The sequence below is a fragment of the Peromyscus maniculatus genome, chromosome 20 (genome assembly GCF_049852395.1).
Source record: "Peromyscus maniculatus bairdii isolate BWxNUB_F1_BW_parent chromosome 20, HU_Pman_BW_mat_3.1, whole genome shotgun sequence".
Lineage (NCBI taxonomy): Eukaryota > Metazoa > Chordata > Mammalia > Rodentia > Cricetidae > Peromyscus > Peromyscus maniculatus.
Genome location: NC_134871.1, coordinates 24,861,915 through 24,887,546, shown reverse-complemented (window position 1 = coordinate 24,887,546; position 25,632 = coordinate 24,861,915). Strand labels below are relative to the sequence as shown.

General features: G+C 44.7%; 1 protein-coding gene and 1 pseudogene across 2 annotated transcripts in view; one reads left to right on the top strand and one right to left on the bottom strand.

The window, feature by feature from the left end:
* The window catches only part of Ncald (neurocalcin delta), a 401,997-nt gene that overhangs the window by 330,962 nt on the left and 45,403 nt on the right, over positions 1 to 25,632 (bottom strand). The window lies entirely within an intron of this gene.
* On the top strand, positions 8,208 to 9,218 carry LOC102910471 (large ribosomal subunit protein uL18 pseudogene; annotated as a pseudogene).

The window sequence follows — 25,632 nt, the reverse complement described above, 5'->3', positions numbered from 1 at the left end:
CCTCCGGACCCCTCCAAGCTCTATCCCCCTCCATGGGCTGGACACCAATGCTCACAAGATCATTTCTATTCCTTCTGGCTGCATAGATTCAAATTATTCACATTTTAAAATAGATTTCCCAAAGATGGAAAGAAATCTTTCCAATTTGAGAAATCAAAAGACGAAATCAAGTTATCTGCTTGACCGATCAAGCTACCCCAGTTAGAGTCACTCTAGCCGTTGCCTGGTCCTTAGCCATGGAGAGAAGCGTTGCCCATTAGTACTGCCACTGCAAAAGCATGCTGCCCACGGCAGGAGATCGGACTCAGGCCAGCCGTCCCTGGAAAAAGACACTACTCAAACGCTGCACTCCGCTGTGCCTTCTCCTCACTGTTGTGCTGCGTATTTTAAAGTGGTAAGCATCAGCTTGCACACGCACACGCACACGCACACACACACAACTGCCCTTATACAACCTTGACACAATTTCGTTTTAGAAAGGGCGTTCAAGGAAGAAAGCCTCATAAAGACACAAGTGCTGAATCACAACTGCCTCCTGCCACCCGAGCAGATGGACAGCTTCGGAATTATGGGAAAGCATGCAGCAAAGTCAGGCCTGAGCTTGTGCCTGAGGCGGCCTATGGTGTATGCTGTATGCTATGTGCAGTACTGTATATGCTGTATGCTCTATGGTGTATGCTATGTGCTGTATGGTATATGGTGTACACTGTATGCTATGTGCTATATGGTGTATGGTATATGGTGTACACTGTATGCTATGTGCTATATGGGGTATGGTGTACACTGTATGGTGTATGGTGTATACTGTATGGTGTATGGTGCATGGTATATGGTGTATAATGTATGGCATGTGGTGTATGCTGGATGCTGGATGCTGCACAGTGAACACCCGCTCCTAACAAGAGTCTCAGAGTTCAATTGTGCATGCTGTTGCACTGGTTAATGCATCTTGGCTCCTGCAGGCAGGAAGCAGAGCAGAGTAGAGAACAAAGACCCCGCCAATCTCATCAGGCGCGCGCACCGCCCCTTTCCTATCATCCGGCCTGTTCCTCCTGCCTTCTCTTCCCCCCCCTCCTAACAATACCACTTTCCACACGAGGTCTATGTGTGCTGTGTGCCGTTACGTTGCACCCCCCAGCCCTGCCCTGCTGTGGGCCTTGTTAGACACAGTTGCCTTTAACTTCCAGGGTTCCACCCACAGATGCACATGAGAACTGATCTTGTGGTCTAGTGTGACCCAAAGCTCGAAACATTTCAAATAAAACCTGGTGTGTCCACCTGTAATCCCCGAGTTGGGAAGTGGAAACAGGAGGTGCTCCTCAAGGCCAATCTCAAATACATGAGTTTGAGGCCAGCTTGGGCTATGAATAAGCCTGCCTCAAAAAAGTGAAACAAACAAATCTCAGCACTCAGGAAGCAGAGGCAGGCAGATCTCCATGAGTTCAAGGCCAGCCTATTCTACATGGTGAGACCCAGGGCAAATAGGACTACACAGAGGGACCTTGTAGCAAGAAACATTTTCAAAGAGCAAAATGGCACTTCATAAATTTATATGTTACGGGGGGGGGGGGGGGGGAGGGGCATCTTCGAAGAGACTGGACACTGACAGGTACTAGACCAAGACTGATAAGTGCCCCTTGATTATGCTTTCATGGGGCTGCCCACTATAGATATAACCAACCGTCTTATTAAATAAGAAACACAGAAACAATGCAAAAGAGAAAGCCGAGAGGTCAGAGCTCAGAGCTGAAATCTCACCCTTCCGCCTGCGGTGTCCCAGCTTCCCGAATGAGCGCTCTATTTCCTGTCTGTTAGTCTATTTAAAGAGACAGAACAAGCCACCGCTATCTCACCTCACCAGTTCCTCAGCTGGTCCTGTTTCCTCAGACTGGAAGCTTCTGTGTCCTCATCCCAATAGCTCTCAGCTGAACTGTGTTGCTCCAAAGCCTGAAAGCTTAACCAGCCAAATGCTTCTAGTTTCTGGTCCTCACGCCTTATATATCTTTTTGCTTTCTACCACCACTCCCTGGGATTAAAGGCTGGCTTTCTGGGATTAAAGACGTGTGCCACCACCGCCACACTCTTGCTATGGCTCTAATAACTCTGACCCCCGGGCAACTTTATTTATTAACATACAATCAAAATCACATTTCAGTATAATTAGATTACCACCACAGCCCACTGCAAGTTAAAAACAAAGCACTCCTTTATGGACTTTGAGTAAACTGGCCTCCATCCATCTGTCCCTCCGGCCTCCCATCACATCTGTATTAGTCACACCTGTATTAGCTGTTCCCTAGAAGTGACAGCCAAGGCTCACCATCATAGCATCAGCTGACCTCAGGGCCTTTGTACCTGCCTGTAATGTTCTTCCCTAGGCTCAAGCTGCTGCCAGCTCAGGTTTCAGCCTAAACACTGTCTTGTAGTCCCCAGTGAGGCCACCCTATCATCCAATCCAAAGTTGCTTGTTATGCCAGCCTAGGTACTCCAGAGTCTGTCACCCTCTGCTTTCTTCATTCCATTTAGTAGATTTCAAACAACCCAGCCTTAAAACAAAATGAAACTAAACAAAAACGAAAACGTGTCTTGATTGTTGACTTATTAGCTGCCCAATAGAAGCCATTTATTCAGTAAATATTTGCACTGCAGGAGAATCCCATTTTTTAATTGTGGGGGTGTGTATATGATGGCACCCTTATACCACAGCACGCATGTGGAGGACAACCTGTTGGTCCTTGGGGCCAAGTCCTAACTAATAAGCAACCATACTGTGGTTTTAAATTGTTGACCAAGTGGCCACCCACGGCCTACTTGAGACGACTATTATCTCGGTTCACTTAGGTGTAAAAGCGTCACCTCACCCCGCTTCCAATCCACCAAACAGGAAGACAGAAATACCAAAGGATGAAAGAATTCAAGCTTACCCTTTTGTGTTAGATTTAAAGATCAGTTTTCTAATTCCCACTATACCTTGAGTTCTTGCGTGCATCTGGTATTAACTATTTGTGAATTCAAGAAAAGCTGACATTTAAAAATCTAGCAGATTTTCTTTGGAATTTTAACTTAAAATTCATGATGGCTTTAGACTTAAGATTTTTAATATGAGGATGCATCATTTAATTTAACCTCTACTTAGCTATTGTAGAAGTGTTCTATACACCAATTGGGGAATGGCAGCATTGGTAGATCATCTTAGGGCAGAAAGGGCCCTGATTTTAAGAAGTGTTTGTTCTGGAGATGTGTGCCCAGTTGTCTCTTCCCTGATTCCCCTGCCTCCATCCACCCAGAAAGACAGCTTCATGCTGCTGTCCCCGAGGGCTTCAGCATGTCCCTTCTGCTCTGTCAGATCTCCAACATCTACAGAGCCAAGTCCCAGTTTGGAATCTCTGCTAGTAGAAATATCTGGTATAGGGGCTGAGAAGTGGCTCAGTGGTTAAGGGCATTGTCTGCTCTTCCAGAGGACTGGGGTTCAATTCCTGGCATCCACATGGTAGCTCACAACTGTCTGTAACTCCAAGATCTGATGCCCCCACAGACATACATGCAGGCAAAACACCAATGCACGTAAAATAAAAATAAATAAATTTTAAAAGGAAACATCTGGTGTAGTTTCCCATTTTCTGACTGAATTCTGACCCATTTAGCTTATAATTTTCTCGAAGATACAAATACACAAAAATTCAAGTGAAAATTCACAATAGGGGCTGGAGAGATGGCTCAGTGATGAAGAGCACTGACTGCTTTTCCAGAGGACCTGGGTTTGAGTCCCATCACTCATATGGCAACTCCAGTCTGAGGGGATCTGACACCCCTTCTGCCTTCCAACGGCACTACATGTATGTGATGTATTAGCCATGTATGCATGCAAAACACCGACACATACAACATAACATAAAATAATTTCTGTAATTCACAATGAACCCTGACATGTCTGAGCAATCACTTATTGTCTCTGACCTCAAAGGCACAGTAAAAATAGATAAATGGAACGTACCATCTGAAGAGCTCCTCTGAAGCTAAGAAAGCGGCTGAGTGGAGGAGATCTCTCACAGACGGAGAGAGAACGTTTTCGTGCTGTACATCTGGTCAGAAGCTACTGTCCAAAATATATAAGCAACTAAATAGCAAGAGAGTAAATGCACCATTTTTGTAGTGTGTCAAGAACCCAAACGGATATTTCTCAACAACAACAAAAAAAGATATATACATAATTAGTAGTTAGAGGAAAAACTATTCACTTCTAAGGGAAATGCAAATTAAGCTGCAATGCTCTTTCCCTTCACATGTTAGAAACAGCAGCAAGCATGTGGAGAAAGAGAGCCTTGAACAGTGTTGGGTGGATATAAACTAACATGGCAGTGTGGAGATCAGCATGGCCGTTCCTCAGGGACTGGAAGCAGAACCGCCAGGACCCAGCAGGCATATCCTCAAAGGAACTGGCAGTAGTCTGTCAGAATCCGGCATGGTGGTACACGCTTGTAACCCAAGCCACTGAGAGACTGGGGTAGGAGGGTCAGGAGTTAAAGGGCATCACATTAGAAAAAGAAGAAAAGAAAGCTAGCATAAAAACACACAGTGTCACCCTCACGTCCATCGGAGTCAGCACAGAGAATGAGCCTCGTGGGTGACAACGGATGGATGGACTTTTAAAATGTGGTCGTGAGAATGGAATTCTGTTCCTGTGACAGCATCGACGGCCCTGGGAGACATTATGCTAAGCCAGGCACAGAAAGACTCACACGGAACAGTCATACATGATCTACAGAGCTAAACAGGTAGAGCTCCAAGCACAAGAAGGGTTACTGGGGGGCTGGAGAGATGGCTCGGGGTTTAAGAGCATTGGCTGTTCTTCCAGAGGGCCTGGGTTCAATTCCCAGTGCCCACATGGCAGATTACAACTGTCTCTTACTCCAGTTCCAGGGGATCTGATGTCCTCACACAGACATACATGCAGGCAAAACACTAGTCAATGCTCATTAAAAAAAAAAAAATGAGGGTTCCTGGAGGGGGTGGGATGGGAGCACAGGGAGATGCTCCAGGTGTAAGTTAGACAGATGTTACAGAGCAGAGTGACAGTAGGTGATTATGGACTCTATAGTTCCAAACTATAAAATGCATTGTAAATGTCCTCACCACAAAAATAAATAATAAAAGATGTGTGAAGTAAGATATTAATTAGATTGATTTAATCATTCTACAATATAAACATATATGGAAGTACAACGTTATAGTCAATACAATTATTATTTGCCAAGCAAAAATCAATTTTTAAATCTTTTTTTCCTTTTATTTTATTTTACAATACCATTCAGTTCTACATATCAGCCACGGATTCCTTTGTTCTCCCCCTTCCTGCCCCCCTCCCCTTCCCCCAGCCCACCCCCCATTCCCAACTCCTCCAGGGCAAAGCCTCCCCTGAGGACTGAGATCAACCTGGTAGACTCAGTCCAGGCAGGTCCAGTCCCCTCCTCCCAGATTGAGCCAAGTGTCCCTGCATAAGCCCCAGGTTCCAAACAGCCAACTCATGCACTGAGCCCAGGACCTGGTACCTACCACTGCCTAGATGCCTCCCAAAGAGATCAAGCCAATCAACTGTCTCACCTATTCAGAGGGCCTGATCCAGTTGGGGGCCCCTCAGCCTTTGGTTCATAGTTCATGTGTTTCCATTCATTTGGCTATTTGTCCCTGTATATTATCCAATCTTGGTTTCAACAATTCTCACTCATATAAACCCTCATCTTTCTTGCTAATTAGACTCCCGGCGCTCCACCTGGGGCCTGATCGTGGATCTCTGCATCCAGATCCCTCAGTTGTTGGATGGGGTTTCTGGCACGACTATTAGGGTGTTTGGCCATGCCATCACCAGAGTAGGTCAGTCCCGGCTGTCTCTCGGTCATTGCCAGCAGTCTTTTGTGGGGGTATCTTTGTGGATTTCTGTGGGCCTCTTTAGTACTTTGTTTCTTCCTTTTCTCATGTGGTCTTTATTTACCATGGTCTCCCATTCCTTGTTCTCCCTCTCTGTTCTTGATCCAGCTGGGATCTCCCGCTCTCTTTCCCTCGACCCTCACCCTTCATTACTCCCACTCATGTCCAGGTTGTTCATGTAGATCTCATCCATTTCTCCATCATTGGACGATCCTCGTGTCTTTCTTGGGGTCCTGTTTTCCATGTAGCCTCCCTGGTGATGTGAGTAGCAGTCCAGTCATCCTTGTTCCACATCTAGTATCCTCCTATGAGTGAATTTTTAAATCTTCTAAAAGACCCACACAAATCGAGTTGGCAATAGTGTAATTAAGAAAATGCTTTCAGTTTGATGTTGATGAGAATATAAATTGTCAGGTTTTCTGAAGGGAAGCTTGGCAGTACAAATAAAAACCACAGTGTATAGGTTGAGTCCTGTATTTTCACTCTGAGAAATCACTCTAAGAAGTAAGCAGTCAGTTGTCCAAGACTGAGGGACAACACCCACTACAGTGTTCGGATCAGTAAAAGCAGAGAACAAAAACTGCAGCCGGAAGACCCAGCAGCAAGGACCGGGCTGAACAGCTTCACACCCACGTCCACACCCTCAACAGCGGCTGAGATAGTCTGCAGAGTCCTTGACACAGAATCTCACTAGAGCATCAGGTAAATGGTAAAAGTAGCCTTCGGACTACATGTGTAATGCTTTTGAAGTTTGGAAAATAACTGGTATTGTTCTTTAACCATGGCAATTATTCCATAACTGCTGATTACAGACAATGTTTCTGGGTGGTAGTGGTGGTTGACTGTGGCGAACTTGCAGTTGTGTAGGACACAAAAACACAAACAATAACAGAAGTCTGTTCTAGTGTCAGTGTACCCTTGTTTCACAGAATCACATGCCCAAGATATCTGAAAATTTCAAGTACTTTCAAAACCATTCTGGATTTATTTAACTAAAATTTGCAAAAAAAAAAAAAATCGCTTTGATTTTTTTTCCTTTTCTATTATTTTCTCATCATTTTCAAGCTTTTTCAATTAACTCAATGGCAAAAAATATACCTATCTGTATGTCAGTGCTTTGTGTGATAGAAAAAGGCTAACAGCCAAGGAGAGGGGGATCTGGGAGGCAGCCCGGGGCCTGGGAGTCAGGCTGCCTTGTTACCTCTCACCTGCTGCTCACCCTGACAGTGCCCTGCAGCTTGCAGAGAAACATGGAAGGAAACAAGCTGCTCCTGAAAAGTGAAATTGAGGGAAGAAAAATGACCATGGCCACCAAATGCAGAACAGCTCTCAGAATTCACTCCACTGCAACCAAATGCAGAACACCTCTCAGAATCCACCCCACTGCAACCAAATGCAGAACACCTCTCAGAATCCACCCCACTGCAACCAAATGCAGAACACCTCTCAGAATCCACCCCACTTCCTCCCTGCCCCCCGGAATCATCTGAAACTCTCCGGTGGTCACTTTAGCCTCAGGAATCTTCAGAACAGACAAAGATTCCTACTCACAGGGAAAAGACCACCACCCTGCTCCACATGCTCACTCACAAACTCGAGGCACATAACAGAATCTAAAAACAACATGGCTGCTGGGATCTAAAGGCTGCACGGTTGTTGTTGTTATTGTTGCTGTTGTTTCCTATACCCGCCGAAGCTTGCAGAGTTGGGACTGAAATCAATGCAGTCCGGGGCACTGTTTGCTCGGGGCTGTCCGGGAGAAACACAGTCACTGCTATTTTGGACGTCTCAAACTGCTAGCAAAAGTCTATAGGAAAAACAACAATGATCCAGTGAACAAAACACTGATAGCCACGAACCAAACTGTGCATCCAGATGGTTTCAACCAGAACCCCCTGCCCTGGGCTTGGTTTATTGATCATACAGCACAGCAGTTGCTGTTGAATTCCACTGTTTTCCCTAACATCATTCACACAGTCCCCCCCCAGTGCTAATGTTTTCCATGTTGAGAGTGTCATGCTGGAGTTGCCTCAAGCAGCTTCCAGTTTGAAGGGAGAAAGAAATAGACAGAAATCATGAAATATGGTGGAAAAGGGAGAAATTAATGTTGGAAAGAGAGAAGCAGGCCTTCTTTTTTGGTATGTAATATGATTAAGCCAGCAATCCATCCCTACATACATGGCCAAGAGAAACTGTATAATATATATTGTGTATCTAACACACCCAAAGGAATCTGCCTACAAATGATCTCAGATATGAGTTAAGAGGAAAATGAGAGGTCTGTGTGGAGCCGCGGTCGCGGGTTGCTGTTCCACAGGATGGGGTTTGTAAAAGTTGTCAAGAATAAGGCCTACTTTAAGAGATACCAAGTGAGATTTAGAAGGCAGCGAGAGGGTAAAACTGACTACTATGCTCGGAAACGACTGGTGATCCAAGACAAAAATAAGTACAGCACACCCAAATACAGGATGATAGTTTGTGTAACCAACAGAGATATCATCTGCCAGATTGCCTATGCCCGCATAGAAAGGGACATGATCGTGTGAGCAGCGTATGCACACGAGCTGCCCAAGTACGGTGTAAAGGTTGGCCTGACAAATTATGCTGCTGCCTATTGCACTGGCCTGCTGCTGGCCCGCAGGCTTCTCAATAGGTTTGGTATGGACAAGATCTATGAAGGCCAAGTGGAGGTGACTGGAGATGAATACAATGTGGAAGCATTGACAGTCAGCCTGGTGCCTTCACTTGCTATTTGGATGCAGGTCTTGCCCGAACTACAACTGGCAATAAAGTTTTTGGGGCCCTGAAAGGAGCTGTGGATGGAGGCTTGTCTATTCCTCATAGTACCAAATGATTCCCTGGTTATGATTCTGAAAGCAAGGAGTTCAACGCAGAAGTACACCGTAAGCACATCATGGGTCAGAATGTCGCAGACTACATGCGCTACCTGATGGAGGAAGACGAAGACGCTTACAAGAAACAGTTCTCTCAGTACCTCAAGAACAACGTGACTCCAGACGTGATGGAGGAGATGTATAAGAAAGCTCATGCTGCTGTCCGAGAGAATCCAGTCTATGAGAAGAAGCCCAAGAGAGAAAGAAGTGAAGAAGAAGAGGTGGAACCGACCCAAAATGTCTCTTCCCCAGAAGAAAGATTGGGTTGCTCAAAAGAAGGCAAGCTTCCTCAGAGCTCAGGAAAGGGCTGCTGAGAGCTAAAGCCATTTTCTATGAAGATTTTTTCATAAAGATAATAAACTTATTGACTAAGCAGCCAAAAAAAAAAAAAGAGGAAAATGAGCGAGTCGGTATGCCAAAATACATCTCCACATGCTGCTAAGCAGGAAAAAAATAAAATTAAAAAATATAGCTTACAACGTTGTATTTTAAACAATGAAAGATGAGGATCTGGTGGCTCAGAAGGAAAGAGATGGCTCGGTCCACAGAGCCCACGTGAAAGCCAGGAGGGCGTGGCAGCCTGCCTGTAATCTCAGTGCTGAGGAGGCAGAGCCGTGGAATCCCAGAGCACACTGGCTTGCCAGACTGATAGAAACAGCAAGCTCTGTGTTCAGTGAGAGGGCCTGCCTCAATACACAAGATGACCACACGTGTGCACATGCACCTGCACACATGGGAATACACACACACAATATACACACTTAAAAAATCAGATACATAAGGACACAGTTAACAAAAGATGCCAAAACTTCCATACTGACAATATTGATGTGATAACAAAAGAAAACACAATAAAATAGATAATACACTGGACATGTGACTGTTGAGATATCAGTTCTCTCAGTTTGACCTGGCCATTCAACTAAGTCTGGTTCAAATCCCAGCAGATTCTTCTTGGCAAAAATGTATACATGTGGCTGACAAGATGCTTAGTGGGTACTTGTGGAGGCTTATGAACTGGTTTGCTCTCCAAGATCCACATGTTGGAAGGAAAGAATCAACTCCCATAAGTTCTGACCTTTACACACACATGTGTGAATGTACACACTCACATGTGCACACACACGTGCACACACACACACTGATTCACATATTTCTGGAAAGAGCATAACATGGAATAAATCTGTTCAAAAACTGCTTGCTTTTTTTCTATTAATATTAAACATGTCTACCCCATAAACCAGCAATCTAATCCCGTAGACATGCCTAAAAGCAAAGAAAATTGACTCCAGAATGTTGAAAGCATTTTTACAACAATCCAAGTATCCATTCGCAGTATGCCAACTAGATCTTGACAGAATGAAATCCTACATAACAATAAAAAAGGACACAATACCAGTAGACACAATAGATGATAGATAGCCACAAGTATTATATCGAGAAAAAAGAGCCAGATCCCAAAGACAGCATACTGTATGATGCGATTCACTTGAAGTTCAAGGCCATGGCAAGTATCAATAGTGATAGAGGTCAGAGCAGTTGACATCTTTGACGGCAGATAGTGGTTAATAACCAGCAAAGGGTATGAGGGAACTCCCCAGGTGGTGGGAGCTTGCTGTATCTTGAGCTAAGAGGCTGCTGCATAGGGACATGCATGTGTGAAAATTCATCAAGCTCTAGAGCTGAGGAGTTTTACATTTGTAAATGATAAATGAAATCACAGGAAGGAACAGGCAGTGGGAAATGCTACCAGAAAGACATGTGTGAGAGGCCACAGGAACAGTGAGGCCTCCGAGGTGGTCATGAAGGATGAGATGGAACAGAAATCACCAAACACGTTACATGCTGAGTGACCCTTGACAGAGGAAAGAGGTTTTGGTCTAGAGAGGAGGGGATTAAGTCAGACTGCCTGGAGGAACATGTCAGGAATAGCCACACCAAAGTTTCTGGCATTCAGCCATTTTTCAACATCCTGAAAATGATAGTTTCATATGACTCAACCTAGCAGATAAAATAGTAAAATAAAATACGGGTCAAGGATAGCTCTTTGGGTCACTGTTCTATTTAGAAGGAAAAGGAAAAGCCAGCAAAATCACAGACAGGAAAGGAAAGGTAAGAAAATGGTCACAGAACTATAATCCGTTTAACAAACACTGTACATTTGGGGAAGTGTAGCCCCTTAACTAAAAACTGTCTAGTTAAAAACTTCCACACAGGACAAGAGAATTAACTGTTACAGAAGGTCGGCAAAGGCTAAAAAGGCCTGTAAAGGGGTGCTCAGCCTCATGACCATGCCCAGGACAAGCAGGAAAGCCAAGGCATGTGATCCTAGACCCTTTAAAATCCTGGTGCATATTTCTAGAGCGAGGTTTGGAAAACACTCACGTAGTCCTTCCCAGAATGCACTCTGCGCAGTTTCTGGAGAGCAACTGATCCACATGCATCTGCCATCTGGGGACACAAGAAGGCAGTGTGCACAAACCAGCAGGCTGCCTCTCCACAGACTCCTAATGTGCTGGGACCTCCATCTTAGACTCTTAGCCTCCACAACCATGAGAAAGAAATTTCTGGTTTTATCTACCATAAAAGAACATCATGCCTTTCCCTTTCAAAACACGCACACTTGAATTGTTGCTCTAAGGTGGATTTGCAATGAACCTTCTCTAGTCATCCTGTTGTCCCTGTGACAAGTGTCTAAAAAATAAAAAGGTTGACAGCTCCTGTGTTTGACCATCAAGGGTGGCTTTTGCCTTCTCTACTTACATGCACACACATGTGCCTATGAACCAACACACACACACACACACACACACACACACATACACAATGCGTTTATTGGAAAGATTTAAGAGTTTTTTTTTTTGGTGTGTGTGTGTGTGTGTGTGTGTGTGTGGTGTGTGTGTGTGTGTGTGTGTGTATGTGTGTGTGGTGTTTCTCTCCCCAGCATTTGAAATATCTTTCTAATTATTGTGAGCTTTTCTACTGAGAGAACACAGGTGAATTATCCTTAGTCACCAGGACAAGCTAATAAGAGACCACAGAGGTTTGCAGACAGGAAATCCAATCTACCCCCTCCCCGGGAAGTCTGGGCCAGCTGCTGCTCCTGGCCATGACAGGATGCCCCCATGAGAATGAAGCAGGAAGGAACAGAGCCCTGGAATATAACAAGGTTTTTGCAACCACATGGCATTTGCCACATAGCAGTTCAAGGGTGTTAAATGTGGTCATCAGAGGAAGAAAGGTCAACTCTGTGACCCATTGTCACTATGGGAGAGCTAGACTCTGCTTGGTAGCTCTCCAGAAAGACAGCATCTCACAATAGCAAAACCCAGAGAACAAATATAAAATGACTCCTGTGTTATCTAAGATGCTGTGCAACTGGGAGACATCCCACTGAAAATGTCTCTATCTAAGCTTGTCCCTCAGGTGCTTGTGAGCACGTAAATGTAGTTACATGAGACAAATGGCATGCCTTTCCTTTTCAAAAATGTACACTTTGTTTTGGAGATACATGCAATTACCTCACTCATCCTCTTCTTTCCCTGGGACTCACAGCTCATATCTACACAGTGGCCTGCTTGCCAGAATGGAAAGTCTACCTGAGGCCAGGGACTAGAGTGGAGCAACACTCTAGGCCCATCCTGAAGTAGGGCAATCTCTAATCAACATCTGGTCACATGGCTTCTTCCCATTCTTCCCCTGTCTTCCTCTGAGAGGAACTCTTCACATGACTGTCTTGGATGCCTTAGAAAGTTTAGATGAAAGGCTCATTCTAGAACTTGTACAAGTTAGACAGAGCACTTTACCACCCCCAGGGATGCAGTAAAATGGTGGAATGTGGACTATCGGGAATATGATGGTCATCCATCCTAAGGCTGCTCCATAGGGACAGGATACTTGGAGTATTGAGACTAGATTGTGTACACAGACATGGGAAAGACGTTGTCAAGACTGGGGTCAAATATGGTAGCAGAAGATCCTGGTATTCATGGGACAAAGTGTTCTAAGGTTCTTTGGAAAGGAAAGTCAGATGGCATTTTTAAATATTCTTTAAAATTTTGAGACAAATTAAAAGATATGGAGGCTATATGAGTGAGTTTTCTCATTGCTGTGTCCAAAACCTTGACAAGAAACAACCCAAGGGAACAGGCATTTATTTTGTCCACAGTGTCTGTCATGGAGGGCATGGTGGCAGGACACAGTGTCTGTCAGGGAGGGCATGGTGGCCAGACACAGTGTCTGTCACAGAGGTCATGGTGGTCAGACACAGTGTCTGTCATGGAGGGCATGGTGGCCAGACACAGTGTCTGTCACAGAGGTCATGATGGCAGGACACAGTGTCTGTCAGGGAGGGCATGGTGGTCAGACACAGTGTCTGTCACGGAGGGCATGGTGGTCAGACACAGTGTCTGTCACGGAGGGCATGGTGGCCAGACCAGCTTTTGTCCAAGGTGGCAGGAGCTTACAGTGTTGCTTGTTCACATCTTAGCAGCCAACCAGAAAAATCCCAGAAACTACAGCTGGAAAAGGGGCTCATCTGTAAGTCTTGGGACTTGCCCTCCCCAGCAACCCATTTCCTCCAGTGGACCTCACCTCCTGAAGGTTCCACAATCTCCCCCAACAGCACCATCATCTAGAGACCAAGTGTTCAAACACATGAGCCCATGGGAAACATTTTACATTGGATCTCTAGCATTCCTCAAGAGTCTGGCAGTGATGTTCGGCTGTATTTTGGGTGGTTTTAGAATGCCTACCCTAGCTCTGCCCTTACTCAAGAAACGCGGTTCTGCCCACAAGATCTGATCAATAGAAGCTTCATGCTCCCATTCTTGACCACCACTGACTGGGACAAGAGGTCAGAGCAGGCATGAAGGAGCGCTGTGTGTTGTGGTGGAGACAGACACTGCACTCACTCTCTCTGGATCTGGACTTCCTACACACTGGCGTCCTCCCTGGTCTAGGGGTGGAGATCACACCTCTCTCAGGAAGTTGCCCCAGGCTTCTTCTCTGCCCTAAAAGCACACCCACCGAGTCACTGGAGCTAAGCTACCATCCAGTCCTAGGCCCTCCCCTGCTTCAGAATCAGACATCGAAGCAGCAGTCTGGCATCATTTGCTCTCTGGTCGGCATCTCAAACTGAACATGGCCACAGCATAAACTGAATTCCCTGCCTGTCTGCTGTTGCTCTCCTCGTCTTCCCTGCATCTGTAAATGAAAACCCCATGTCGCCAGTGCCTCTAGCAGGAACTTTGTCATCAACTTTGATTTATCTTTTCCTCAGCATCCCACATCCAAGTCACCCACAAACTGTGACATCCCAGCAGCCACTTTGCACCAACTCTGCTGCCGTCTCTGGGCCAAGTCACTGTTCTAGAATTCCTTTCAGTATCCCCGACTTCTCACTTCTACCCTTGCCCTTTACATCCTGTCATTCACACACTGGAGTAACCTTTTAAACAGATATTGCAAGTCCTCAGTCTAAGATCTTTCCAATGCCTGGCTCTTCCTTTCTTCTAAGAGGTGAAAAGGTGCACATTCCAGCACATACTACAAGTCCGTCTGGGAGTTCTCCCAACCTTTCTCAGACCATCAATCCTGCTGCATCTCTGTGTGCGTTCTGCCCCGGGTACCATGGCTTCTGGCTGCCCCTTCAGTGCACTAGTCATTCCTGACAGGCTGACGTCATCCTTCCTTTGATTTCTGCCTTGTTGTTCTGATTAGCATTCAAGATTGCAAACCTCCTTCGACCACATCTTTAAAGAGGCATAGATGTTCGCTTCCTACGGCTCTCTATCCCCTTTCCTCAGCCACCTCTTCTTCGCTCAACCTTTCATTGATTTGTTTGCTCTGCTTTTCTGATTTGTTGCCTTAACTTTCTACTAAGCAGAATGGCTTGATCCCATGCCAAAACACAGGAGGCACTCATTAGTATTTAGTCAACAAAAGCAGGTGGGTCTTAGCATCTCCAGTCAGTGGAGAAGGTTACAGCCCATGGGTCAAAGTCACGCAAGGTTGGAGGCCATGTTGGATCTGTTATAGAAAGCAAGCTTAGGAAGAGCAATAGAGGAAAGAGCTAGACAGGCCTGGCCAGTGCAGGCCACAGCTTCGTTCCTAGTCATCTCCTGTCCCCCTTTCCATGCAGCCTGGCTGCCTTGTAGCATCTTCCTGTAGTAACATCTATCTTTGGGAGGTTTTCCGTTGAATCCTTTCCATGAAGCCTGCTCTAGCTGAGTTACCTGCTGTGTTCTGGGCAGCCAATAACCCTGAGCTTAGACCAGACACTGCGAAGTCTGCAACTGCCCCATCTGTTTCCTTTCTAACCACAAAGAGCAGCCTGGAGAAAGAGCTAGGCAGCCGTTGCATCTCCCCATCTCACAGGGAAGGACATCAAGAGCCAGGTGTGAATCCCTCTTTCTATTGCCCTCCAGTAGCAGTCCCTGCCAGAGTGAGATGACCCATCCTTCTTCTCATGGGACACTCTACACGGTGGATGTGGAACTCATTCCTTAGGTGTTTGGTCAGAGTGAGATAATTTCCATTCTCCACAAAGAGAACACAAACATCCCTGCGTTCAGACTTAATTTCCATTAAATAAAGCTTTAAAAATTACTCGTGGTATTTCTTCAAAGATTCCGGGCATACCAGCAACGATCCCTATCTATAGCAACAACTGCTGCTGTTTTCACAGCCCACTTCTCATGTACCTCCTACAGCTGATCATTTGACAGCTCTAAGTGAATATTAACTGCAGGGTATAATTAATAAATAGGATTACTTTACCTTTGCACACATGAACACATAAAGCAATCTGCCAACATTTAAGGAAATTTCATCATGCCATGGCACATTCAATCATGTTTAAGGAAGTGAGAAAATGAAGACACAGGATAATAGCAAACTTGCCCAAGTATCACAAAGCCCATCCAGCAAAGTGTCACAGTGAAGGGGGCAAGCTACTGATTGCCCTGCCTCCAATTACTCTACCTTGTCAAAGACAAGGAAAGACTTGATTGCAAACAGAATCATTCACTGCACTTTGCCAACCTTTTTAATAAAAATAGATCCATGACACCACCCACCCTCTCAGAAAAAGATTTCCACCCAGGAAACATAATTCATCTGTTCCAATGACTTCACATGAAGGTTAATGGCACAGGGTTCTGTTGGCAGCCAGCAATGTTCTCTATTTTGACTTCTCACTTAAGAGCTCTGTTACTCTGTACAACCCCAAGCAAGTGCCTTTATTTAAACCACCCCCAACTGACCTTTAAAGCCTAATACTAGGCTCACTTTGACAGCTTCCTATAAGCATTCATTTCGAGACTGGCCAGAAATAATAAACATTATAGCCGGTTCTTTCAGATGGCAGAGGCAGGGGAAGGCAGGCCTGTTGTGCCACAGCAGGCCTGCAACCTTGGCTCGTAGGCATCCCATTGTTTTGTTCCTGTTGGGGTTGGTCCGTGAACTTCAAGGAACCCACAGGATTCAAGCACTCTTGTCTTGGGTGGGTAGGAAGAAGGAATCTAACATGTATTCTTGCTCATCAAAGGGAAGACTTGGGGATTTCCTTCTGCCCAGAAAAGAGCCAAGCCTAAGTGTGGGCTCTGGAAACACAACTCTCTGGACACACTCCATGGTGGCTGATAAGGGATTAGAGCTCCAGCAGAAAGTTCTATCCAGAGGACACACTGAGACTGGCATGTGTCACACTAAGTGGGTGGTCCTCAAATTATTTACTTCCATGTGGCATCAAGGAGCTTGGGCTGGCCTTTACACGCCTTAAGACTAAGTGTCTGAGAGCATGAGAGGGCCTGAGGGTCTCAGATGCAGACACATTTTAGTGCTAGAAAAGGTTTGCAGGAAACTTTCAGAGGGGTTGGTGATGGGTGGTGGTCCCCTCTGCAACATGGCGCCCAGAGAACCTGCACCGTATTCACCTACAAATGAGTTCAGGCTGCCAGCCTCTCTCCTTGATGTCCTGTTCTAACTCTGTCCATCTAACTGTCCAATAAAAAGACATGATCACAGCAAGACCTGTGTCTAAGTGCAACAATAACAAAAATAAGAAGTTTTACCTAGAAATAGTAAACACCAAGAGACAAATGTCCTAAGATAAGGGCTGACATCTGTGTTTATTTGTTTATCTGTTTATTTCTTATTTCATTCTCAGGAAGAGGAAACAGTTCTGGTCTTATAAAGATCCAGCACGTTAGAGAAATAAAGCTTTAAGAACAGAAGCAATACAAAAGATCTTTTGGTTTATTTATCATTATCATTATTATTATTATTATTATTATTATTATTATTAAATTATTATTATTATTATTATTATTATTTTAAGTCTCACTCCGTAGCTAAGGCTGGATTTGAACTCTCCAACTATAGCCTTCCCAGTATTAGGGTTACAAGTATGCACCTCCACACACAGCTAAAAGGGCCCTTTTCTGGCCTCTTTCTTGGTGGCTCTTCTCTTATTGTGAGAAAAAAGAAGAACTCATGCTTTCAATAATCTTAGAAATTGTGCTATTTACCACAGGGTTAGTAAATCTTAAGACTATAAATATGAGCGGCCTATGACTTTGTCTGCTTGGGATTCGAGGACATCAGCACATTAGGTTAACTTCTTTAGAGAGTCGTTTGGTTTATCACTGGTTCAACAAAGCCCTTTACATACAGAAAATTACTAAATATTATTGATATGGCACTGATGGAAACAAGATTATACTGTGGCATAAACAGTCCCTGAGCTTAAGAACAGTTTAGCCCATTTGTACTGTTCTTGATTTCACGTCCCGTGGGAACTCGCAGATAACACTAGGCGTGTGTCTGGCTGCTCCGTGCAGTCAGCCTTCCTTCCTCTGCATTTTCCATTGTGTTGATAAGCCATCCAGCTAGGTGTGTCGTATGTACCTGAAGCCAGGCATCAAGTTTGCATGGGAAGATGATTCCCTGTTCATAATAGTAAGACAGGAAGATGGGTCATATTTGGTCACACAGATGGAGCCTGGCTGGCAGTCCTTGACAAGGCACCAAACTCCAGTTGGGAGGGTGGACCCTTCCACCAGCAGGAGCCTGATGTCCTTGCCGGGTGAGCAGCCATGGAGACAACAGTATGAGAGAGGAGCGGCCCGAAGCTTAACCCACCGCCTTGCTTTAAATAATATCACATGGCAATTGGCGAGTAGAATGTTATGTTTAAGTCACCTTTCTAAATCTGGCTTTGTAACCTATCAACCACCCCTGAACCCTCCACCAAGATACTTACTGAGGCTGATGCAGACAAGTTGGTGGCAATTTTATATTTCTGAGAATGTGAAAATAAATAAACAGCGTCAACACTCATCCTACGGGCATTTGTCTCTTGGTATTTACTATTTTAAAATAATAGTCTTCTTTTCTGTTACCATTGTTTTTTGAGACAGATATTGCCAAAATAATGTTTCTTTTGATGGACAGTTATTTAAGAAGCTCTATGATTCAAACTGTTTGGGGGGCACCCAGGCAGGGGGATCAGGATCTGTCCCTGGTCTATGGGCAGGCTTTTGGAATCCAGTGCCTGTGGTGTGACGCCTTGCACAGCCTTGGTGCAGTAGGAAGGGGCTTGAACCTGCCTAGGCTCAGTGAGCTGGGCTCTGATGACTCCCCATGGGAGACCTTGATTTGGGGGATGTGGGGTGGCTTGGGAAAGAGGGCTGGGGGGTGGGAGGAGGGAGGAGGGAGGAGGGGGCATCTGTGGATAGCATGAGGAGTGAGTAGAAAATTTCTTAATAAAGAAAAAAAAGTCAAAAAAGAAAGGAAAGGAAAAATTAAAAACCAGAAAGAAAGAAAGAAAGAAAGAAAGAAAGAAAGAAAGAAAGAAAGAAAGAAAGAAAGAAAGAAAGAAAGAAGAGAAGAAAGAAAGAAAGAAAGAAAGAAAGAAAGAAAGAAAGAGACAAAGAAAGAAAGAAAGAAAGAAAGAGACAAAGAAAGAAAGAAAGAGACAAAGAAAGAAAGAAAGAGAGAAAGAGAAAGAAAGAAAGAAAGAAAGAAAGAAAGAAAGAAAGAAAGAAAGAAAGAAAGAAAGAAAGAAAGAGAGAGAGAGAAAGAGAAAGAAAGAAGCTCCATGATTAACGTGAGTCTCTGCCCCTGTCAGAAAGTGATACAAATATAAAAGGGCCTCTCCAAATTGTAGTGTCTCTCTAACCAAAACACCCGTGGTTCATCCATCCCCCTCAACTCCTCCACTTCCATTCCAGATTAGTCAAATGCCCAGCCTTCACACACGCCCTCAAAGTACCCTCCCTGTATATATTGCTTAATATAAGAGATTCATATTTCCTCAGCTTGTCATCCTAGAATCATTTTTCTTTACATCAGGTTGTCAATGAAGAAATCAGCATCTAAATAATAATAATGATAATAATAATAAGTAGTAGTAATAGTGGTAAAAAATAATAATGGAGTATTCTCCAGACACCCTCTCTTCCCCAGCAGGTACAGTGGTGCTGTGGCCTTGGCTCCATCCCAGCTGAGGCCCTGGCTTGGGTTCAGACCCTTCACCAGGCCATGTTGAATAATGTAACAGAGAACCAGAACCAAGTCAAGGGGGGGGCAGTGAGGCGTGAGCAGCCTCTCTCCTGCTTCCAAGAGGGCAAAGGAAAAGTCAGCTCACTTCGTTCCCCGTATTGATTAACAGTAGTTTTTTCAGTAGTTGAAGAATAAGATGATAAACAAATTTGTATCAGAGATGAATCTAACTCTAGTGTCTTCTTTGTTTATGAACTCAAAGCCTGACACAGCTCTACAGTGTCAACTGGCCCCACAACCTTGACTCTATTGTCTACTCAAATCTACAAACTCAAGCCAAGAAAACACTTTCCTTCCCTTAAAATAATCCATAAACAATAGATTCACATTTCAAAGAACCTCAGCATAATTTGGGTTTATCTTGCAATAAGCAAAGCATTCTAGAACATGCCTTCCAGACTTGCTCTGACCAGCCAAGCCCCAGAGCTACAGACATGAAACTAAAGAAGCGAGGGAACTGCCTGTACCTAGCACAAGTACAGGGGCTCCTTTAGTCCTCTCATCCTTACTTAACTACCAATGCTAATCAAACTCATGTTTGTGTACCCGTGTATTTAAAGAAAAACAATGGCTCGATTGATAAAGCATGTGTTGAGCAAACACAGGGACCTGAGTGCAGATCCGTAGCACCCACATTCAAAGTCGGGCATGGTAGCATGCACCTGGAATCCTTGTTCTGGGGAGATGAGGACAGGAGCATCCTGGGGTTCTGTGAAGCCAGCCTAAACCAATCAGTGAGCTCAAGGCTCAGAAGCCAGATCTCAAAAAAAGGGAGTGGGATGGAGAAATCCAAAAGGAGATATCCAACCTGCATACATGTGTATGAACACACACACACACACACACACACACACACACACACACACACACACACACGTAAAATGGCTCAATAAAGCCAAAAGGGAAAACTGCAGCCCATTCCAAGCCTTACTCTCAACTCTTTAGCCACTTCCTAGTCCACGTCTATATAAATTCTCCATTGTTATGTTGTGTTTTCTTGTGTGTATCTGGACATTATTCCCTACTTTGAGGGTATAACTTAGCTGAGCCATGCTCCCACCTCCCCACTGCATCATCTCACGTTCACACAGGAACATCACCTTTGAGTGACTGCAGCATGGCATTCTCTCCTCATCGCGATAACCATGAACCCAGACAGCCTTGGTTCAAACTTTGCCTCCAGCAGGCACTTGCCCCATGAACCTGATTGTGGTTTTCAGGAGTCACAAAACAAAAGCAACATTCGCCGCTCCTTCATGTTGAGCATCAAATGCTGAATTATGCCCTGACATTTAACTTTGCACAGCCTAGGCCAGCACTCTCTCCCCAAGAACTACACCCCCACGCCTGCGCTCTCCATCTGCCATTGGCTTGATTATTAACATTGTCACATAGCTTTCCGTATCCTGAAAATCCCCTAAAGACTCAAATTCCTCTTGATATGGATATTATTTTACATAGTTTCTTGTTTGTTTTCCTTGAAGACATCCTCCTGAGAGAATTTCATCCAAACCCCATGGGCCTGATACACACATCAAATTGGCAATTGTTTCTTCCAGAACTCACAGGCTAGGGATGGAGTCACAAGGTGAAAGTTGGCCTGAGCTACTTAGTAGTAAGACCCTATATCAAAACAGGGTCTGCATTCTTTTGGGGGTTTGTTTGTTTGTTTGTTTGTTGCTGAGACAGGGTTGTTCTATGTTGTCCTGGCTAGCCTTGAACTCAAGAAGATACATTGAGGTAAATGTTTTTTTCAGCCAAGCAGCTTTGAAAATGTCTATATTACTTACTGTGTGGCATATATAAACAATGGAATTGTTTCCAGCCATATGTAAGAATGGAGTTATGTAATTTGCAGGAAAATGGGTGCAAATGGAGACGATCACATGATGTGAATTAAGGCACTCAGAAAGATAAATAGTATATGCTTTCTCTCATTTAGACTTTATACAGATACGTAAGTCATGGATGTGCATGGCATGTAAGTAGTAGCAAAACTGTCTAGGTGACCAATAGGGACTAAAAGCAGAGAGTGGGTAAGAAAGGGGAGGATCTGGAGATGGGGGGAGTTGCCCAATGTGCAGAGTGCACTTGTATGCCAGTGTCTTTCTGTATCACAGGACAACATATAACGCATATCACTGCAACGTTTGGAAAAAAAATGTCTTTACTCTTCTTTCGCATCTGCTGATTTTTGAAGAACATGGAATACAGAATTCTAAGTCAAAATAATTTGCCACAAAATGTTGTGGGCAAAGTTCCATCACCTTCCAGATTCTAGGGCTCCCACTGAGAAGTCTAATGCTGGTGAGAGAACAAATTTCTTTTTCTCAGGTAGCTCAGAAGACTTCTTCATTCCACGTATAAAATTTCATGATGACATGAGCTCATGAGTTCTTGTCACATCCATTGGATCTAATCTGGGAAATCAAATCCTTAGAGTTTTCCTTACCCCCCCCACCTGCTGCCTGTGTGTGTGTGTGTGTGTGTGTGTGTGTGTGTGTGTGTGTGTGTGTGTACATGTGCTTTAATATATGGTTGTGCACAAAGATAAGGAGTCTAGAACAGGATATCAAGTTTCTACCTCCACACTCTCTACCTCATTGCCTTGAGACAGAGTTTCTTACTGAAATAGAAACTACGCCTTTGGTTAGGCTGACAGGCCAGCCGGCTTTCAGATCTACCTGTCTCCCCTACCCCACCCCAACACTGTGGCTACTGTAGCAGAGCATGCTGAGGATTCACTCATACTTACATAGCCAGGGTTCTTACCCATGAGCCACCTCCTGCACCCTCCCTGCTCCTGATCTGGTCCTCCCATGCCCTCTTTGGAATCTCCATTAGTTGGCAGGCAGTCTGTGAGAACACATTCCACACACACACACACACACTGTATTTTCTGTTTCCTTACCTCTGGTTCTTTCTGTTCTACTTTCTGAGAAGTTTTTGTTTCTGTTTTTGTTGTTTGTGTTTTTTTGTTTTGTTTTTGAGACAAGATCTCAAACCCTTTGTTTTTATTCATTCTCTTGTATTTTTAAATCCCAATAATGATTTCTGTTTTCCCAATGTCCCATCATATTGCTAGCCCAATATTTTGGTTACAAGGGTAAAGTAGCCTCTCTTACTTCTCTAGAGTTATCCTGAAGTTATTTTGTTAACATTCTCTTCAGTTTGCATTTTTTTCCCTTCTAATTACTCTTTTTCCTTCCACATTCTCTTTTTTTATTAAGGAATTTTTTATTCATTTTACATACCAACCTGGTGGTTCCTTCCACATTCTTATCTCTAGTTTCCATGTAAAATAAGCTCCTCAACTCTGGTGATAACACTATCAAGAGACCCATTAAAAAGATGGTGGGAGGAACTCACAGAGGGTGGCGGGCAGAAACTTGCCTTGTTGGGGGAGGTGCCTGTCACATGACTTGCTTTGTTGTCTCTTTCCCAATAGAGATGCCTCCCATTCCCACCTTGTCTTTATGTGCACATGGTCGGCCATCACTAACAGCCAAGGAGACATATCTCCACCATGGATGTATTTTCCCTATTCACGTGCTCCATATCCACTACAAAGCCCATCACCACAGCCTGGCCTGTTGCTGTCTCTACCCCGCCCCCAGAAATCTGCATGAGGTTTGCTGCATGCTGTGAACTTTGTGGTATTCCTTGGCCCCCAATTACCAAGACACTCTTTTCCTGAAAAACCCTTTCAACCCAGTGCCATCAATCAGTAGCTGAGGCTAGCTGGAGTTTGGGGGCATGGATCAGCTTCCTTATTATTGACTGTAGGACTTAAGCAAAAAAAGCTAAGACTCCAGCCAGCTGACAGCCCCCCATATTCTGTCCACATCTCCAGTTGTGCTTATTCTTTCTTACATGTCATCATTAATTTCACCCTGTTTCCTCGTACTCTTGGGGTTTTGACATTTGGAGAATGTTTAATATAGAGAAGGATCAACAATACACACTGTTTGGAGAGGCATGTTTAATGCTACATGGCTCAATTCTTTAATTTTCATATTCTGCTAAGTGAAGAAAGCTAACAGTTCTCAAGGAGCCAAGGGAAACATCACCTAAGCATTTTTCTGTTGCACAACTCCTAAGACTTACAATAAAAACCCGGAGCCAGATGTTGGGGTCAATGATGAAAGATCAGAGAGACAAAGGAACAAGCCACAGCCACTTCTCACCTTACCAGCTCCACGGATCCTCTGACTGAATGTCCCTGAGTTCTCAGCCAAAAGGTCCCTGTCTCCTCATGCCTCCTATGCCTTTCTCCATCCAGCCCTATCAATTCCTGTGCTGGGATGAAAGGCGTGTGTGTTTCCCAAATACTGGGAGAAAAGGCATAAGATCTCAAGTGTTGGGATTAAAGGTGTGTGCCACCACTGCCTGATCTCTCTGGCTAACTCTGTGGCTAGCATATTTTACTAGAGGACAACAAAATATGGCCGCCACATTTTTCACTGGAATGCGCAACACGATACAAGTCTTTCATGCACATTTCATCAGAATCCCAGAGTGAAGGACTAGAGAAATAGATAACGTTTCAAAAATTGCACTAAGACCAAACCAGGACCAAATCTCACCCAACCCAGATCTGGTAAAGCCTGGGTCATCGTGAGATTGTCAAAGCTCTTGAGTAGAATCCCGTTCCTACTGAAATTGGTCACCTCAGCAGAGCAGGTCTGCACAAAAGTCAACATCGCAGCCTATACCTGCAACCCCAGCACCAGGAGGCAGAGACAGGCGGCCTCCTGATGCTTGCTGCTCTGCAAGGCTAACCAACCAATGAGTTCCAGTTCCAATGAGAGAGACGGTCTCAAAAAAAAATGAAGGCGGAGAGAGATGGAGGAAGATACCCAATATCATCCTCTGGCCTCCACATATACACTTATCCATACACACATGTATACACACATACAAGAACACATACACATGTAAGAGATTAATGTATTCCTTTTCTTACAAACAGGTTTAACGGCCACATGTGGGATTCCACTTATGTCCTCTTCCCCAGGGTCCTTTTTGTCAGAGAAGCTTTTAGACTTCCTGGAATTCCTGAGAATCAGCTTACTCATCTAAACACCACTATTTCTCCATTCATCCCCCAGGCTCCCTTCTCCCATGGCTTTCTGAATGAGCCATTAAGGAGGAGACTGAAGCTCAGCCAATAAGGAACACCCAAACACCTCCTTGTGTTAGGGTTAAAAGGCTACCTGTGCCCTACTCAGTAGCCCTGTTTGGGGTGTGCCACACCCTTTCTGCGATGAGAAATGGCCTTGTGTGTTGTGGGACGGTCTATATGTCAAATTGCTCTGATTGGTCAATAAATAAAACACTGGTTGGCCAGTGGCCAGGCAGGAAGTAGGTGGGACAAGGAGAGAGGAGAATTCTGGGAAGCAGAAGGCTGAGGCAGAGAGACACTGCAGCCGCCGCCATGACCAGCAGCATGTGAAGATGCCGGTAAGCCACCAGCCACGTGGCAAGGTATAGATTTATGGAAATGGATTAATTTAAGCTATAAGAACAGTTAGCAAGAAGCCTGCCACGGCCATACAGTTTGTATGCAATATAAGTCTCTGTGTTTACTTGGTTGGGTCTGAGCGGCTGTGGGACTGGCGGGTGACAAAGATTTGTGCTGACTGTGGGCAAGGCAGGAAAACCCTAGCAACACTTGTGGAGTAACTTTCACTCGGTTTGTGAAAGTTAGTTTCAAAAGTTTGTTCTTTTGTGGAACACCAGGATTATTCTTTTCCAACACACATGCATACAACACATACACAGAAATAAATATAATAAATTTAAAAACCCGCATGCCTTCTCATTGCCCTTAAGAGAAGACTGGACAGGGTTGAAGAGATGGCTCAGTCTATAATGTGCCTGCCATGCAAGCAGGAAGGAATTGAGTTCAGGTTCCTAACACCCAGGTAAAGGCCAGGTGCATATTGCAATCTGCAACACCAGCTCTTGTGGGGGCAGAAGCAAGCAGATCCCTGGAACTCTGTGGCCGGCCAGCCTAACCAAGCCAGTGAGCTCCTGGCCTGGTAAGAGACCCTGTCTCAAAAAGTGAGGTGGAGAGCAATAGACAAAGACACTCAACAGTGACCTCCGGTCTCCACAGGCTCATGTGCACAGACACAGAGGAAAACATATATATACCACATACAAACAGAAAAGAGAATGTGTACAGTCCGCCCTCCACGGACCCAGCACACTGCACATCAAAACCATTACTGTGGGCTGGAGA